Genomic DNA, 18,969 nt, shown 5'->3' with positions numbered 1-18,969 from the left:
ATCAGGCCGGATGGGAAGTGGAGACCCCTATTCTGTAGATAGATGTGGGTCTTAACAAGTATAAATATGCTATAAGTGGCAATAATTGGGATAACTTTTCAAAGAGGTTTCACAATACATTCAAAGTGAACAGTTATTCAAAGAATAGGGTGACAGCTTGTTGGGGTTTGGGCGTGCTGTGCTTGCCTATCTTTGGCAGTACCATAGACAATGAATTGACAATGAGGCTCCCATCTCTGATCTGTGGAAGTTTAATAATAGTGGAAGACTTTCAATATCGGGAATAACCCCATTACCAACAGTTTTTTGCCTTATCACAGTTGTTCTACATTAATTTAGAATGAAACGTATCTTTCTGTTGGATAAATACATTTTTGGAGTTCACCTTTTTCTTGTGTACAGAGGGTATCTGATTTATAGTATATCATTTTTTTTATATAGTAAGAATACCATTTAATGTAACCAATAATACAGTCCATGGAGATAGTTTTATTATGACATGGGGTGAATTAATTTATTAATCAATTATCATAACATGTGAAATAACATTAAGAGCTCCTACTCACTTGCGCGAGACTCAGATGAGTCTCGCACGGCAATACCCGGGCAATACCCGGGCACTGCACCTGGCACAGAGGAGTATTCCTATGCGGCCGCACGCTCCAATCTGAGTGCCGGGTGCAGAGCCGGGTTTTAAACATGCAAGACTCATCCGAGTTGCTCGCAAGTGAGTAGGAGCCCTAATAATGAGAATCTTCCCTTAAATAAAGATATCAGTGATTGGGTTGCTTTTAATTCCTGCTCCTTAGTGTTAGGGTACCGTCTCACATAACGATTTACCAACGATCACGACCAGCGATACTGCCGTGATCGTTGGTAAGTGGTTGTGTGGTCGCTGGGGAGCTGTCACACAGTCAGCTCTCCAGCGACCAACGATGCCGAAGGCCCCGGGTAACCAGGGTAAACATCGGGTTACTAAGCGCAGGGCCACGCTTAGTAACCCGATGTTTACCAGCGTAAAAGTAAAAAAAAAAAAAACCGTACATACTCACATTCCGGTGTCTGTCCCCCGGCGTTCTGCTTCTCTCCACTGTGTCTGTGCCAGCCGGAAAGCACAGCGGTGACGTAACCGCTGTGCTCGCTTTCCGGCCGGCCGGCGCTCACAATGCAGAGAAGCAGAATGCCGGGGGACAGACACCGGAATGTAAGTATGTACTGTTTGTTTTTTTTTACTTTTACGCTGGTAACCACGGTAAACATCGGGTTACTAAGCGCGGCCCTGCGCTTAGTAACCCGATGTTTACCCTGGTTACAAGCGAACGCATCGCTGGATCGGTGTCACACACAACGATCCAGTGATGACAGCGGGAGATCCAGCGACGAAAGAAAGTTCCAAACGATCTGCTACGACGTACGATTCTCAGCGGGGTCCCTGATCGCTGCTGCGTGTCAGACACAGCGATATCGTATGGATATCGCTGGAACGTCACGGATCGTACCGTCGTAGCGACCAAAGTGCCACTGTGTGACGGTACCCTAAGTGCGATCATTCCAGCTGATATAAGGGTTTTCTCCCGGCTTTTACAGATAGCTAAATGTCAAATCACCCTATTCACACCCTAGTAATGGCGTACAAAATTTATTTAGTAACTTTTCTCAAGAACATCTCAAGGACTTCTATTTACTGGCAATTCTAATTAACTATTTAAATAAACAAAACATTGAAGAAATGCAAAAGTATACAAGGTAGCGAGGTAACATTTAATGTATACAATGCTGATTAAAAAAAAAAACATTTCTAGATAGGTCAGAATAGCATTTGACTTTGGAGACACACCGACTGCAATTTCAGCATTTTATTCACTCATGCAGAAAAGATACCATCTTGTGCATAAAGCACTTCCCTGCTCTGCCCATTATGGGACCGGTCATATTCACTCAATTAGTGATGTGAAATCATACAGAAGATCCAGACAGTCCCTGGCTGCCGCACCCTGAGCTCCCAGTGCCATAATGATGTCACACTACATGGTCAAGCATCGCCTGCACTCCTACAACAGCAGTGCACCCTGCCTGCGGACATTTCACAAACGCCAGCACTGTTCCCGCTATATAATTAGCATATGAGAAAATCAGACACAATAATGGACACAATATTGGGATACTGTACATAGGGTGCGGCTGCTAGACAATCCAAAACTGCAGCTAGAATAACAATTCACGGCTCAGATGGGCAAAAGTTTGGGATAAGTGGCACAAAAAGCTATTTAATACGCAGGAAACTTAAAAATCTATATAAAAGTATTAATTACACACAAAATACTATATTATTTGCCAAGAAAAATATTTAGATTTAAGAGTTCTCAGTGGTTGTTACCTCTTATACTTTCCTGTATATTGTTTGCCATCATTGCAGATGTCATGTACACACTCATGACTCATAGAATCATATATGTGTGTATGTATGTATATATATATATATATATATATACACACACACACACTGTATATAGTGCATGCAGTGTATGTATTATTTGCAAAGCTCAAAATAATAATTGCAGTCACTGCGTTATTATAACTGCATTGCCCTTGGACTGGTAATACCTTACCTACCTTAACTACATAAGAACCTTTAACCCCTTAAGACCTAACAGCAGTGCACATTGGAGCACGCAGTAGTGAATGAGTTAAGGTGGGCTAGGATCTCAGGAGTCCATAGCTGGGGAGGGGCTGCAAAGGTCAACATGCATGTGGGTTCCCTTCAAGGATCTGCACAGGCCAATTATGTCACATCATGCCACAGGGCAACACCAGGGAGCAGTGCCCAGTTCTGTAAACTACCAGAGCATCACAACAGACAAGAAGAAGTGTCCGAAATATTCTGTAAGAAAAGGGATGCAGAAATGCTGGCATATAGGACGCAACCCCTAACAATAGAATGTCCGTAATGGGAAAGTGGTGCAGGCCCGGGCTCCCACTGCGGAGTGAGCCCTGAATGGATGGGTACACTGTATATACACACAGTCCTCGCCCCTGGGAAGTTGAACTCTTGACTTGGGCTCCAGCCCTCCCTACTGCTCAGCGTCCAGCCGTGCATAATGCGAGCCATATGTCCTGGCAGGAGGGAGCAGGCAGACCCCGGGACCCTTCCCGCACGAGCCGCCTGGCACTGCAGAGGTGCACCGCTCTAATGTACTAGTCACCACACCCACCGCATTGCAGGCGGCAGGGGATGCTCCGCGGCAGGATGGAGCCCGGTGCCCAGCTACAGGGGCCGGACCCTCCCCCGGCAGGTAAGTGCGCCCGCAGACTGGCAAAGCGCCCCAGGATTATTCTCCTGCAGCCAGAAGGTAACCTGATAAAGAGCTGGAAAGTGAGAGCGGCATATGTGAGGCGCCGCGGGCGGCACTGCCCCGCCAGACCCCGTGCCCCTCTCCCTCACCTCACGTTACCCTGCAAGCTGCAGCAAGTCAAAAAAATGGAGTCTCAGGAAAAGCCGGCATGCACGGTCCTCGGCTGCGGCAGCGCGGGCACCGGACGGGAAGCTGGCATATGGGTGCAGCAGGCACAGCACGTACCTCGGTTTCAGCACCACCGCTGCCCGGGGAGCTCGCTGGGATCGGGTGAGCACAGTGTGCAGCCACGCGTCAGCTGCCCGGCCCAGTACACTGCACAGCTGCAGCAGCGGCGGAGCCCCCTCAGCACACTGCGCGCCCCCTCTACTGCACGCCTCAGCCAATGGGAGCCGGCACTGTGCAGCCAGCCCCGCCCACAGGACGGGAGGCCCACCAATCACCGCAATGACAAGGAGCCAGGACAGAGGCGAGGTGTCTGCACAGATGACTGGCGTTCAGCTATGGGGCAGCGCAGCACCGGGACTGCTGGCAGACAATGCGCCGGCGGGGTCAGCGACCACCAGACTGCTGCACCGATCACAGCATCCTCTGCAGAGAGGAGGGCGAGCTGCATGGACCTCGGGCCAGTAACTGTACCACCAGGGCCACTAACTGTACCACCAGGGCCACTAACTGTACCACCAGAGCCACTAACTGTACCACCAGGGCCACTAACTGTACCACCAGGGCCACTAACTGTACCACCAGAGCCACTAACTGTACCACCAGGGCCACTAACTGTACCACCAGGGCCAGTAACTGTACCACCAGAGCCAGTAACTGTACCACCAGGGCCAGTAACTGTACCACCAGGGCCACTAACTGTACCACCAGGGCCACTAACTGTACCACCAGGGCCAGTAACTGTACCACCAGGGCCAGTAACTGTACCACCAGAGCCACTAACTGTACCACCAGAGCCACTAACTGTACCACCAGGGCCACTAACTGTACCACCAGGGCCACTAACTGTACCACCAGGGCCACTAACTGTACCACCAGGGCCAGTAACTGTACCACCAGAGCCACTAACTGTACCACCAGAGCCACTAACTGTACCACCAGGGCCACTAACTGTACCACCAGGGCCAGTAACTGTACCACCAGGGCCACTAACTGTACCACCAGGGCCACTAACTGTACCACCAGGGCCAGTAACTGTACCACCAGAGCCAGTAACTATACCACCAGGGCCAGTAACTGTACCACCAGAGCCACTAACTGTACCACCAGGGCCACTAACTGTACCACCAGGGCCACTAACTGTACCACCAGAGCCAGTAACTGTACCACCAGAGCCACTAACTGTACCACCAGAGCCAGTAACTGTACCACCAGAGCCAGTAACTGTACCACCAGGGCCAGTAACTGTACCACCAGAGCCACTAACTGTACCACCAGAGCCAGTAACTGTACCACCAGTGTTGTGAATTCTGCTTTTGGGTTCCCTCCGGTGGTGGTAGGTGGTAATGCAGTTGTCCCTGGGTTGCAGTCCTGGTCAGGTGTGTCTGCTGATTGCAGATCTGACTGGGGTATTTAGGCATGCGGGATTCATTAGTCCTTGCCAGTTGTCAATTGTTGTTGGGAGGTGTAGGACCTCTGCCTGGTTCCTCCTGCCTTTCTGCCAAATCAGCAAAGATAAGTGTCTGGTTCTTTTTCCCTGTGGCACACATGTTGTGTGCTTCACAATTCAGTGCTATTCTTTGTGTTTTCTTGTCCAGCTTAGATTGTGTCAGTATTTTCTCAGTCTTGCTGGATTCTCTGGAGTGGCAGATATACATTCCATGTCTTTAGTTAGATTGTGGAACTTTTTGTATTATCTGCTGTGGATATTTTTGGAAGGGTTTTAATACTGACCGCCTAGTTATCTGTCCTATCCTTTCCTATTTAGCTAGAGTGGCCTCTTCTGCTAAATCCTGTTTTCTACCTGCGTGTGTCTATTCTTCTACTAACAGTCATTATTTGTGGGGGGCTGCCTATCCTTTGGGGGTCTGCTCTTAGGCAAGATAGCATTCCCATTTCCATCTATAGGGGTATTTAGTCCTCCGGCTGTGTTGAGGTGTCTAGGGAGTGTTAGGCACACCCCACGGCTACTTCTAGTTGCGGTGTTAGTTCAGGATTGCGGTCAGTACAGGTTCCACCGTCTCCAGAGAAAGTTTCATGCAGCTCCAAGGTCACCAGATCATAACACACCAGAGCCAGTAACTACCACCAGGGCCACTAACTGTACCACCAGGGCCACTAACTGTACCACCAGAGCCACTAACTGTACCACCAGAGCCAGTAACTGTACCACCAGAGCCACTAACTGTACCACCAGAGCCACTAACTGTACCACCAGGGCCACTAACTGTACCACCATGGCCACTAACTGTACCACCAGAGCCAGTAACTGTACCACCAGAGCCACTATCTGTACCACCAGGGCCACTAACTGTACCACCAGGGCCACTAACTGTACCACCAGGGCCACTAACTTTACCACCAGAGCCAGTAACTGTACCACCAGAGCCAGTAACTGTACTACCAGACTGCTGCACAGATCACAGCATCCTCTGCATCGAGGAGGGCGAGCTGCATGGAACCAGGCCAGTGACGGTACCACCAGGGCCAGTGACTGTTCCACAAGGGTGCTGAAGCTCCCCAGCTGCTTTCTCCTCATAGAACGTTTAGTAGCCATACCGTTCTTTACTAGCCATGGTCTGTTCTTCCACAGCTCATTAAGTTCATATTCACACTTACCCAATTTCCATTTTTTCACGTTGAAAATCCACAATTGAATACAATTGCAGCAAATTACACAAATTTCACTCACGCTGCAGAAAAATGACCAACACATTTTTTTAAATCAGCAGCACTTCAACCTCCGGGCAGCACGGTGGCTCTGTGGTTAGCACTGAAGCCGTGCAACGCTGGGGTCCTGGGTTCCAATCCAACACCAAGGACAGCATCTGTATCGAGTCTGTATGTTCTCCTCGTGTTTGAATGAATTTCCTCAGCTACTCTGGATTCCTTCCACATCCAAAGACATACTTATAGGGAATCTAGATTGTGAGCCCCAATGGGGACAGTGATAATGACTGTAAAGCGCTGTGGAATTAATGACGCTATGTAAGTAAAATAAAAAATACATTTGCTATGGATTGTCCAGATTGAATTGAACATGGAAGACAACAAAATCCACCTGTGGATCACAGCTGAATCTGCAGCACCAGTCCAGCAGGATTTTTGTTATTTCAGCACTGGAGCGGTGCCACTAATCCAAGTGCCCTGACCCTAATATGCTCACTAATCATTGTCTTCAGTTCTTCCCGACACCGGGGAGGAGCTGGTGAGGACCCAGCGGTCATGGTGCACATTGGCACAAATGACAAAGTTAGAGGTAGGTGGAAGTTCCTTAAAGATGATTTCAGGGAATTAGGCTGCAAGCTGCAAGCAAGGACCTCCAACGTGGTATTTTCTGAAATACTGCCTGTACCACGTGCCACTCCAGAGAGGCAACGGGAGATTAGGGAGGTTAATAAGTGGCTCAAGAATTGGTGTAGGAAGGAGGGGTTTGGGTTCCTGCAGAACTGGGCCGACTTCTCAGTTGGCTACAGGCTCTACGCATGGATGGGCTGCACCTCAAAGGGGAAGGTGCAGCTGTGCTGGGGGAGAAAATGGTTAGAAGGTTGGAGGAGTGTTTAAACTAGGGAATGGGGGGGAGGGTATTCATTTTATAGGTGGGGAAGATAGTGCAGATAGAGACCTGGGCACAAATAAGGAAGTTGGGGGTGGCGGAGGCATGGGGGGTGGGGTTAGAACAGTTAGTAATTTAAGAAAGAATAGAGGTACAGAGAGGAACATCAAGTGCATGTATACTAATGCCAGAAGCCTCGCCAACAAAATGGATGAATTAGAACTAATGTTGTTGGAACATAATTATGACATGGTGGGGATATCTGAAACATGGCTGGATGAGAGCCATGACTGGGCTGTTAACTTGCAGGGCTTTAGCCTTTTCAGAAATGACCGTACAGATAAGCGAGGGGGTGGGGTGTGTCTGTTTGTAAAATCGACCTTAAAACCCATCCTGCGTCATAATATAGGTGAATCTAATGAAAATGTAGAGTCCCTGTGGGTGGAGATAAGGGGAGGGGGAAAAAATAATAAATTACTGATAGGGGTTTGTTATAGATCTCCAAAAATAATGGAAGCAATGGAGAATATCCTTGTAAAGCAAATAGATGAAGCTGCGACTCAAGGAGAAGTCATTATTATGGGGGACTTCAACTACCCTGAAATAGATTGGGGAACAGAAACCTGCAGTTCCAGCAAAGGTAATCGGTTTTTGACAACTATGAGAGACAATTACCTTTCACAACTGGTTCAGGACCCAACAAGGAGGGGGGCACTGCTAGACCTAATATTAACCAACAGGCCAGACCGCATATCAAATATAAGGGTTGGGGGTCACTTGGGGAATAGTGATCACAAAATAATAAGTTTTCATGTCTCCTTTAATAAGATGTGTAGTAGAGGGGTGACAAGGACACTAAACTTCAGGAGGGCAAATTTCCAACGGATGAGAGAAGATCTTGGTGCAATTAACTGGGACGATATCCTGAGACATAAAAGTACACAAAGAAAATGGGAGACATTTATTAGCATCCTGGATAGGACCTGTGCACAGTATATACCGTATGGGAATAAACATACTAGAAATAGGAGGAAACCAATATGGCTAAATAAAGCTGTAAGGGGCGCAATAAGTGACAAAAAGAAAGCATTTAGAGAATTAAAGGATGTAGGGAGTGAGGAGGCATTAAATAAATACAAAAAATTAAATAAATTATGTAAAAAGCAAATCAAGGCAGCAACGATTGAGACAGAGAGACTCATTGCTAGAGAGAGCAAAAATAACCCCAAAATATTCTTTAACTACATAAATAGTAAGAAACTAAAAAATGATAGTGTTGGCCCCCTTAAAAATAGTCTGGGTGAAATGGTGGATGAGGATGAGGAAAAAGCCAATATGCTAAATGACTTTTTTTCATCAGTATTTACAAAAGAAAATCCCATGGCAGACAAAATGACTAGTGATAAAAATTCCCAATTTAATGTTACCTGCTTAACCCAGCAGGAAGTACGGCGGCGTCTAAAAATCACAAAAATTGACAAATCTCCGGGCCCGGATGGGATACACCCCCGAGTACTGCAGGAATTAAGTGCAGTCATTGATAGACCATTATTTTTAATCTTTAAAGAGTCCATAATAACAGGGTCTGTACCACAGGACTGGCGTATAGCAAATGTGGTGCCAATATTCAAAAAGGGGACAAAAACTGAACTCGGAAATTATAGGCCAGTAAGTTTAACCTCTACTGTGGGTAAAATCCTCGAGGGCATTCTAAGGGATGCTATACTGGAGTATCTGAAGAGGAATAACCTCATGACCCAGTATCAGCACGGGTTTACTAGGGACCGATCATGTCAGACTAATTTGATCAGCTTCTATGAAGAGGTAAGTTCCGGTCTGGACCAAGGGAACCCAGTAGATGTAGTGTATATGGACTTTTCAAAAGCTTTTGATACGGTGCCACACAAAAGGTTGATACATAAAATGAGAATAATGGGGATAGGGGAAAATATGTGCAAGTGGGTTGAGAGTTGGCTCAGGGATAGGAAACAAAGGGTGGTTATTAATGGAGCACACTCGGACTGGGTCACGGTTAGTAGTGGGGTACCACAGGGGTCAGTATTGGGCCCTCTTCTTTTTAACATACTTATTAATGACCTTGTAGGGGGCATTCAGAGTAGAATTTCAATATTTGCCGATGACACTAAACTCTGCAGGGTAATCAATACAGGGGAGGACAATTTTATATTACAGGATTTATGTAAACTAGAAGCTTGGGCTGATAAATGGCAAATGAGCTTTAATGGGGATAAATGTAAGGTCATGCACTTGGGTAGAAGTAATAAGATGTATAACTATGTGCTTAATTCTAAAACTCTGGGCAAAACCGTCAATGAAAAAGACCTGGGTGTATGGGTGGATGACAAACTCATATTCAGTGGCCAGTGTCAGGCAGCTGCTACAAAGGCAAATAAAATAATGGGATGCATTAAAAGAGGAATAGATGCTCATGAGGAGAACATAATTTTACATCTATACAAGTCACTAGTGCGACCACACTTAGAATACTGTGCACAGTTCTGGTCTCCGGTGTATAAGAAAGACATAGCTGAACTGGAGCGGGTGCAGAGAAGAGCGACCAAGGTTATTAGAGGACTGGGGGGTCTGCAATACCAAGATAGGTTATTACACTTGGGGCTATTTAGTTTGGAAAAACGAAGACTAAGGGGTGATCTTCTGTTAATGTATAAATATATGAGGGGACAGTACAAAGACCTTTCTGATGGTCTTTTTAATCATAGACCGGTGACAGGGACAAGGGGGCATCCTCTACGTCTGGAGGAAAAAAGGTTTAAGCATAATAACAGACGCGGATTCTTTACTGTAAGAGCAGTGAGACTATGGAACTCTCTGCCGTATGATGTTGTAATGAGTGACTCATTGCTTCAATTTAAGAGGGGACTGGATACCTTTCTGGAAAAGTATAATATTACAGGGTATATGTATTAGATTCCTTGATAAGGCGTTGATCCAGGGAACTAGTCTGATTGGCGTATGTGGGGTCGGGAAGGAATTTTTTTCCCCATGATGGAGCTTACTCTTACCACATGGGGTTTTTTTGCCTTCCCCTGGATCAACATGTTAGGGCATGCTAGGCTATGGGTTGAACTAGATGGACTTAAAGTCTTCCTTCAACCTTAATAACTATGTAACCGCGCCAGTCCTGATCCGCCATTTGTGACTGTAACTTCTGACTGGCCAGAAGTCACAGGTAACGGTAACAAGCTCTCTATGCAAATCTATGAGGCGCTTGTCCTGGCTCTTGTTGAATACAATGAGTTGTGATTCCTGGGTCGCTTAACAAACTCTGTAACAGTCCAGCATGTCACAAACGACCGGAGCAGCGGCAAGAAGAGCTGTATACAGCGGCCGGTGAGTATAGTACTAGGTGCAGGGAACTTAGATTAGTGGCACCACTCCAGTGATAAAATGAAAAGACAAATGCTACAGTGGTGCTCTGATATAGAAAAATGTGAGTATAACTTATTTCCCTCCCTTGGTGTCACTAGCCTGTGCCCCTTGGGACTCTGTATCTCGGCCTCCAATATGGACTTGTGCTGTAGACACAGGACTGCCGCAGTGATCATATGTGTTGGCAAGCCATCCTGGAGGCCAGAGTACAGAATCCTGGGGATTAGCCTGACCTCATCTTGTGTAAGGCTGTGATGCCTGTTACAGCTAGGGGGCGCTGTTTGTGCTCCCAAGAATGTGCATGGAGGCGTATGAAGGGCGTAGGTGTGCATGGCAGTCGCAGGTGTAGCTGTGACTGCAATGTGTGGCAGTGACTCATGTCACAGGTAGGGGTCGCTGTGTGTTCTCCCCAGGTTGCGCATGCAGACGGATGAAGTCCATAGGTGTGCATGTGTTAAAAGCCCTGCAGTAAGAAGTATGGGTGTGTCAGGTGTGTGAGGTGCAACCTCAGTGTCAGACTGGTGTGTGCTGGTGTGCAGAGCAGAGGCGTGCAGAGCACTAGCTTAGGCTAAGTTCACACTAGCGTTGTGCGCCGCTGCGTCGGCGACGCAACGCACAACGCACGCAAAAACGCGGCAAAACGCACGCAAAAACGCTGCGTTTTGCGACGCATGCGTCGGTTTTTGCCGAAAATCGGACGCAAGAAAAATGCAACTTGCTGCGTTTTCTTGGTCCGACGCTTGCGGCAAAAAAGACGCAAGTGTCGCACAACGCAACACAAAAAAACGCATGCGTCCCCCATGTTAAGTATAGGGGCGCATGACGCATGCGTCGCCGCTGCGTCGCCGACGCAAACCCGACGCAAATTAGCTTAACGCTAATGTGAACGTAGCCTTAGTGCATGGAGGCACAGACCAGCAGAGCCAGCACCCGCAGCATATACAGCTATGAAAGTCCGTGTTACTGGTCTCGAATGTGGACAGTCCTGTGCCCGGAGGTGGATGTCCTGTGCCCGAAAGAGGACTAGCATGTGTAACGATTGCAAACAGGTGGATATGGTGCCCGGCTGCTATCCGGAGGATATCCAGGGCTGTGTATGGCTGTGTGAGTAAAGAGACTGTAACAGACTGTGATACAGTGATGCAGGACACCCACAGGGACTAGTCAGAGGAGGGCTGGCGTGTGTAGTGTCTGCAACATATGAGGCTGTGTATATGGAGACTGTAATATGGCATGTGGTCGCCCAGGGAAACTGGACAAGGGACGTCTGGCCTGTTTAGGGACAGTAAATCTAAAGCCATGTGATATGTATTGCTATGAACTGGTGTGAACTAAATACTGATAATATACACTGAAGTTATACGCATTTGTTTGAATTGGACTTTAATGCTGTGAGAAACACATTAAAGACTTTCGTGTTGGAACGTTGTGGGTCACTGCCTCTTCACTGTGTACGATGCTACTACAATCTTACACATGGAAGAGACGTTTTGTCAGGAATCTATTGAACTTGGTGACACACAGGTGGTGTAAGGAAACTCCATTGTGGACATATATACATACGTACGGCCACCACAATGGCTGCTGTCGCTCTACAGTAGCAGGATACCGCACCCCGGTGCGCCATGCAATTTGGGTTGTGCACCCCTTTTGGTTCACTGTAACTGAGTGATGCACTAATCTAATAGCGGACGCGGGTTCACTGTTGGTCATGTTGGCAGCTGCTACATCTGTATCAATATGTGCAGTGAAATCTCTCCAGGAAGACCGCACCCTTATCCATGCTGGATTTCAGGTGATACATTTTCACTATGCATGGTGATCGTATTCTTTGAGAAGACCACCACTCTCAGGGACCACTTTCCAAAGCCATACTGGGTGGTAGTCACAAGGAAGTTTCATTACATAATGTTAAATCATTTACTGTAATGAAACAATCACTCCTGCTTCTTAGCAAATGGTAGCACAGACATGATATACATGGGCCCATTGTGTACTGAGCATGTGCACAATACTCGCCCACCCCCTTCCACTATGGAGCAGTGTTCATTCACAAGCACAGGAGTCACAATGAATGCAAATGTGGTGTTCAAAGCAAACATGTCAAGGGTACCAATGATCAGTTCTATGGAGGACAGTGATCGCACACTCCACAAATATAATCTACTGACATTTACCATTAGTGCCTGGATCTCCCCTTTAATGGATTCCTCAATATTCAATGCTATAGTTATTGACTTACACATGAACACTATATGGGAAAAGTATTGGGAAGCATCTCTTAATCATGGAGTTCAGGCTTTTCATTCAGTCCTATTGTCTGTAAATGCCAGCCATAGTAACGCAGTCTGCTTGTACTAACATTCGTGAAAGAATGGGTCTCACTGAATTGCAGTGTTGTACTTAAATACGACGTCACCGTTGTAACGAGTAAGTTTGCCAAATTTCTTCCCTAATATTACGCGATCCACTGTGAGTGATAATACTGAAAAGTTAAAGAGTTTAGGAGGCACAGAAACTCAGCTAGGAAGTGAAAGATCATGTGGGTCGCTGAGTACTAAGGGGCAGCGTACATAAAAGTCGCCATTGCTCTCCAGATTGAGTCAACACCGTTCCAAACCTAATCCGCCATTAACATCAGCATAGAGACTGTGTGCTGAAGAGCCTTGTGGCATGGGTTTCCTCACCCGAGCAGATGCATACAAACCTCACACCACCAAGCACAATTCATCAGATGGAGTGGTGTAAAGCACGCTGCCACTGGACTATGGAGCATTGGAGTGTTCTGTGGAGAGACAAATCACACTTCTCTATTTGACAGTCTGATGGATGAGTGAGGGGTTAGGAACTGTATTGTGCCAACTGTAAAGTGGAAGAGGGATAATTTTTTAGGGGTCACCCTAGGCCAATCTTAATGCTTCAGCATACCAAGACCCTCTCATCCAACATCAGTTTCTAACTGCACAAATGCTGTTCTGGATGAATGGATAAAAATTCCCATATACCTATTCTGCAAATTTGTAGAAAACCTTCCCAGAAGAGTGAAGGAGAGTGCCTGAGGAGAGAGGAGGTTTTAGTCCAAAACGCGTTGCAATAAATTGGACTTTTTTCGTATTAACCTTTGTCAGCGGCAGTGCCCGGGATCTACCACACTGCTCCTTCCATTTGGTGGGAGTACAGCTGCCGGGGCAGCAGCCACGATTGGATTATACATTGCTCTTTACGTAGCTGTGCCACGCACAACCTGATCAGGTGAGCGACCAACCCTCCTACTCACTCTTAGTTGTTGCCCACGGTGTTACACAGGGCGCACCTCCTGGTTTTTTATTTCTCCAGGCTTCCCAGAATAGTGGACGTTATTGTAGCTCGAATAGGAGATAACAATTCTCCATTAATGCCAACCGATTTAGAATCTGATGTCTGAAAAGCACGTAAAGGTGGAATGTGTCCCAACGCCTTTGTCCGCATACAGTAGTGCCTGCGTCCATGCTGTTCTACATGCAATCTTCATCAGTATGTACCATAACTCTAGTTTGTGCCAATTCATAAAGGGCATTCATTTTCCCTAGTATATTCACACATCTAACATATGAAAAGTAAGTTGGGAGTCTGTTGGTTGTTTTACCCGGATACATTATTACCCATCTTTACTGTTTGGATTTTGATCTATGTGACAAAGTGAATACATTGGCAGCCATGATTCCAGCCATTTCCATGTTAACGAACTCTGAAAAGTAAGTTAAATTGGTAACAAATGTAAAACATGTCTATCACGTAATGCTGAATAAACGTCCATTTTTCTTTGCATGATATTATCTTTCTATTGCTGGTATCATTTTCTCTATAAAGGTTTTTCTTTTTCTGGTAATTGTAAGTGACCTTACTTAGATTACTTTAGCAGCCCCAGTAAAATGTCAGCTGGAACTTTACGCGATGGAGATAAATGAGATATTTAGCAGTCGGATAGCTTCAGAAATAGAATGCCAATACTTTTATTATGCGTAGTTGACATTTATTTAGGCATTATACAAAGATGAGGGCATGAAGCCCACCCAGGACTAGCCCCCTAACCTGTACAATTTTGTCTGACCAGGTATGCTGGAAATGGTAGTTACGTAAAAGCCTGAGAACTTAAGGTTAGAGACAGCTACCTTTAAGGGGTTGTCCACTACGCAGACTTCTTAAATACCATAATCCAAGGAAAATAAAAATAACAGATACCTCCCACTCTGGCACCACTAAAAGCAATGTTGACGCTGGGACTTCCAGGACTCATGACTTAATGCAACATGTGCACTGCAGCCAATCAGCGGCTTCTAATGGCTCACACCTCATTTGGATATCTAAGGTTCATCTGAAGGAAGTGTAATTATTATTATTATTATTTATTGTTATAGCGCCATTTATTCCATGGCGCTTTACAAGTGAGGAGGGGTATACATAATAAAAACAAGTACAATAATCTTAAACAATACAAGTCATAACTGGTACAGGAGGAGTGAGGACCCTGCCCGCGAAGGCTCACAATCTACAAGGTGTAATTGAACACATAGCGCTGACATTTCAGGAATAGTGATGATCTGCAAAGTCAGAATCTGTTGTCTTTCTTTTATTCGAGGAAATATATTATTTAAAGTGAACCTATCAGCAGAATTTGCTAAGTAAACTACAGGCATTATCAGGTTGGCAGTGTTATACGGATTAAAATGATACCTGTGGTGAAGAAATCAGTCTTGTGATTCTTGTGTAATCAGTGTTAGAAGTTTTCAGCGAATGATATGCCCGTGCTGCGGCACAGGATTGTCTGATCTTCCTGCTCTAAGCCAGAGAAACCAAGGAAAGATGTGTCCACAGGCCGCCCCAAAGCACAAACAGTCTATCTCTATGATGAGGAACATGCTCTATGACTAAGGACGTAGTTCGCACCAGAAACGCATCAGAGTGGTTTCGTATCACTATTCACATATGGGCTTTTAAAGATATGGATTTATAATAAAGCTTGAAGTTTTTTTTGTTTGTTTTTTTAACCTCTGGATGTGCTTATCCACTTTTTTCTCAATATTGGACATTTCCGGTGTGGCCAGCAGTCTCAGAAGAGCCCTCCAAAATATCAAGACAGGTATTTCTAAAAATTGTGAGTACTGCTGGGATTTTGTTTTTGCTTTTGGTATATGCCAGGGGAGCATCGAGTCAGACCACAGCAATCAGCTGATGGCTTCCATCTGAAAAGCTGCCGTCATGGTGAGACAATCCCTTAAAGGAGTTTTCTGCTCTTATCTAAATAAAGCTTAAAAGGGATTTTCCATATTTATAAAAGTGGACCTCAAATGATACGTCTAGTGGAAAATATCAAAGCCAGATAGTTGTCATCCTCCCCCACCAGTGCCAGTTCCCATAGCTGCTCCAGTCTTTTTGTTTTGGCTGCAGTGGATACACTATGTGGACAGCTCAAATCACAATTGAAGTCAATCCCTGAGCTAGTTAAAAAATAACATTTCCCACATGTCTACTTTACATCAGCACATAACATATTATGGGAAGGTTTTCTACAAGATATTGGAGTGTCTGTGGGAGTTTCCCCCCATTCATCCAGAACAGCATTTGTGAGGTCAAAAGCTGGAATGAACAATAATGAAGGTTGATGAGACTCTCTCATTCAACAATGTAAGAGTTTGGTGGAGTTAGGTCAAGATTTTATGAAGCTCAGTGAAGTTTTTCCATGCTGAAGTCAACCAACCATGCCTTTATGGACCTTGCATTCTGTAGTGGGGCACAGTCTGGCTAGAATAGAAAAAGGCTTTCCCCAAACATTTCCCACAAAGTTAGAAGCATTCATCCGATGAAGCTTACCCTTCACTGGAGCTAAGGAGCCTAGCCAGACCGCTAAAAAACAACCCCAAAGCATTATCCCTCCTCCATCATACACTACAGTTTGCACTTTGCAGTCAGACAGGAAACATTCTCCAGGCATTCACCAAACACAGACTTGTCCATCAGATGCCAGGTAGAGAAGAGTGATTCACCACTCTGATACTTGGCATTGTGCTTGTTGATGTCAGGATTGTATGCGTGTACTTGGAAAAGAAACTGTCATGGGACGCAACTGTGCTGCCTCTGTTCGGCAGAACAATTATGCAATTGAATGACGAGTGATAGACGAGGCTGAAACTATTTCCCCTCCTTGGCGGATTCCAACAAATGGAATATTATATATATACTAGATGGTGGCCCGATTCTAACGCATCGGGTATTCTAGAGTATGCATGTCCATGTAGTATATTGCCCATTTACGTAGTATATTGCCCAGCCACGTAGTATATTGCCCTGCCACGTAGTATATTGCCCTGCCACGTAGTATATTGCCCAGCCTTGTAGTATACAGCAGAGCCACGTAGGATATTGCCCAGCGACGTAGTATATTGCCCAGCTACATAGTATACAGCACAGCGACGTAGGATATTGCGCAGCTACGTAGTATATTGCACAGAGCCAAATAGTATATTGCACAGCTTTGTAGTATATTGCCCAGCCTTGTAGTATATTGCCCAGCCTTGTAGTATATTGCCCAGCCACGTAGTATATTGCCCAGTGACGTAGTATATTGCCCAGCCTTGTAGTATATTGCCTAGCCACGTAGTATATTGCCCAGCCACGTAGTATATAGCCCAGCCACGTAGTATACATCAGAGCCACGTAGGATATTGCCCAGTGACGTAGTATATTACCGAGGCACGTATAGGGCCAAAAAATAAAAAATAAACATACTCACCTAACGATCCGAGGGCCCCTTGTAGTGTATCATACTCACCATTCTTGTCGCTGCTCCTCTGCGTCCTGCCTCTTCTCTTCCTGGGATCCTGTGCAGATGGTAGTGGTCGGCTTCAGGAAAATGGCCGCTGGATGCTGCGCGTGCGCAGATCGAGATCGCGGCGGCCATTTTCCTGAAGCCGAGTTCCATTGCAAGTGCCAGGGCTGGTGGGAGCAGGACCTATGAAGACGTCGCGGTCACATGACCGTGACGTCACGGCAGGTCCTTGCCGCACACCAGCCCTGGGACGGGACCGGACCGCAAGCTGACGCTTGTAATGGAGCGGTCCGGGGAGCGTGGCGAGGAGCGAGAAAGGCGGCGGAGGGTGAGTATAGCAGGTTTTTTTTTTTTATTTATTATTTTTAACATTACATTTTGTACTATTGATGCCGCATAGGCAGCGTCAATAGTACAAAGTTGGGGACACACAGGGTTAATAGCAGCGGTAACGGAGTGCGTTACCCGCGGCATAACGCGGTCCGTTACCGCCGGCATTAACCCTGTGTGAGCGGTGTATGCGGGCGCCGGCAGTGAGTGCGGGGAGTAAGCGGCCATTTTTTTCTGGACTGTGCGCGTCGCTGATTGCTGCCGAGACCAATCAGCGAACGAATAACGGTGACAGACAGAAGGACAGACGGAAGTACCCTTAGACAATTATATATATAGATATATATATACTAGCTGAAGAGCCCGGCGTTGCCTGGGCATAGTAAATATCTGTGGTTAGTTATAGCACCTCACTTCTCTTATTTTCCCATCACGCCTCTCATTTTCCCCATCACATCTTTCATTTTCCCCCTCACATCTCTCATTTTCTCCCTCACACCTCTTATTTTCCCCCTCACTCCTCTCATTAACCCCTAATACTTGTCATTTCGACCTCACATCTGTCATTTTCCGATCATTCCACTATTTTCCCTCACTCCTCTCATTTTGCACTCACACCTTTTCATTTTCACCTCACACCTCTCATTTTCACCTCAGTATATACATGTTTGTCATCTCCCTTATATATAGTATACACCTGTATGTCATCTCCTGTATATAGTATATACCTGTATGTCATCTCCCCTGTATATAGTATATACCTGCTGTGTGTCATCTCCCCTGTATGTAGTATATACCTGTATGTCATCTCCTCCTATATATAGTATATACCTGTATGTAATCTCCTCCTGTATATAGTATATACCTGTGTGTCATCTCCTGTATATAGTATATACCTGTATGTCATCTCTTCCTGTATGTAGTATGTACCTGTATGTCATCTCCTCCTCTATATAGTATATACGTATGTCATCTCTCCTGTATATAGTATATATCTGTGTGTCATCTCCTCCTGTATATAGTATATACCTGTGTGTCATCTCCCCTGTAAATAGTATATACCTGTGTGTCATCTCCTCCTGTATATAGTATATATCTGTATGTCATCTCCTCCTGTATTAGACCTCGTTCACACGTTATTTGGTCAGTATTTTTACCTCAGTATTTGTAAGCTAAATTGGTAGCCTGATAAATCCCCAGCCAACAGTAAGCCCACCCCCTGGCAGTATATATTAGCTCACACATACACATAACACAGGTCAACAAAAAATTTTTTTTTTTTCTGGTGTCCAAAATATTTTAATGAATTTGGGGTATTTTTGGGGTGCTGATTCTGAATATGCTATCAG

The 18,969-nt window shown here is 45.7% G+C and overlaps 1 protein-coding gene across 50 annotated transcripts in view; it reads right to left on the bottom strand.

The window, feature by feature from the left end:
- Positions 1-18,969, bottom strand: part of EPB41L3 (erythrocyte membrane protein band 4.1 like 3) — a 431,238-nt gene that overhangs the window by 320,212 nt on the left and 92,057 nt on the right. For 40 of the 50 annotated variants that reach the window (XM_077270236.1, XM_077270243.1, XM_077270242.1 and 37 more), the window contains exon 1: positions 3,579-3,752. The exons of 8 other annotated variants lie outside the window; for them this stretch is intronic. The gene's annotated coding sequence lies outside the window, so the exon portion shown is untranslated. Of the gene's footprint in view, positions 1-3,578; positions 3,753-18,969 lie in introns of those variants that run through there. 2 more of the 50 variants (XM_077270239.1, XM_077270253.1) reach the window with 1 other exon arrangement.

The sequence above is a fragment of the Ranitomeya variabilis genome, chromosome 6 (genome assembly GCF_051348905.1).
Source record: "Ranitomeya variabilis isolate aRanVar5 chromosome 6, aRanVar5.hap1, whole genome shotgun sequence".
In the NCBI taxonomy this organism is placed as follows: Eukaryota; Metazoa; Chordata; class Amphibia; order Anura; family Dendrobatidae; genus Ranitomeya; species Ranitomeya variabilis.
Note: the sequence above shows the minus strand (reverse complement) of the source record. Positions and strands in the feature narration are given on the sequence as shown.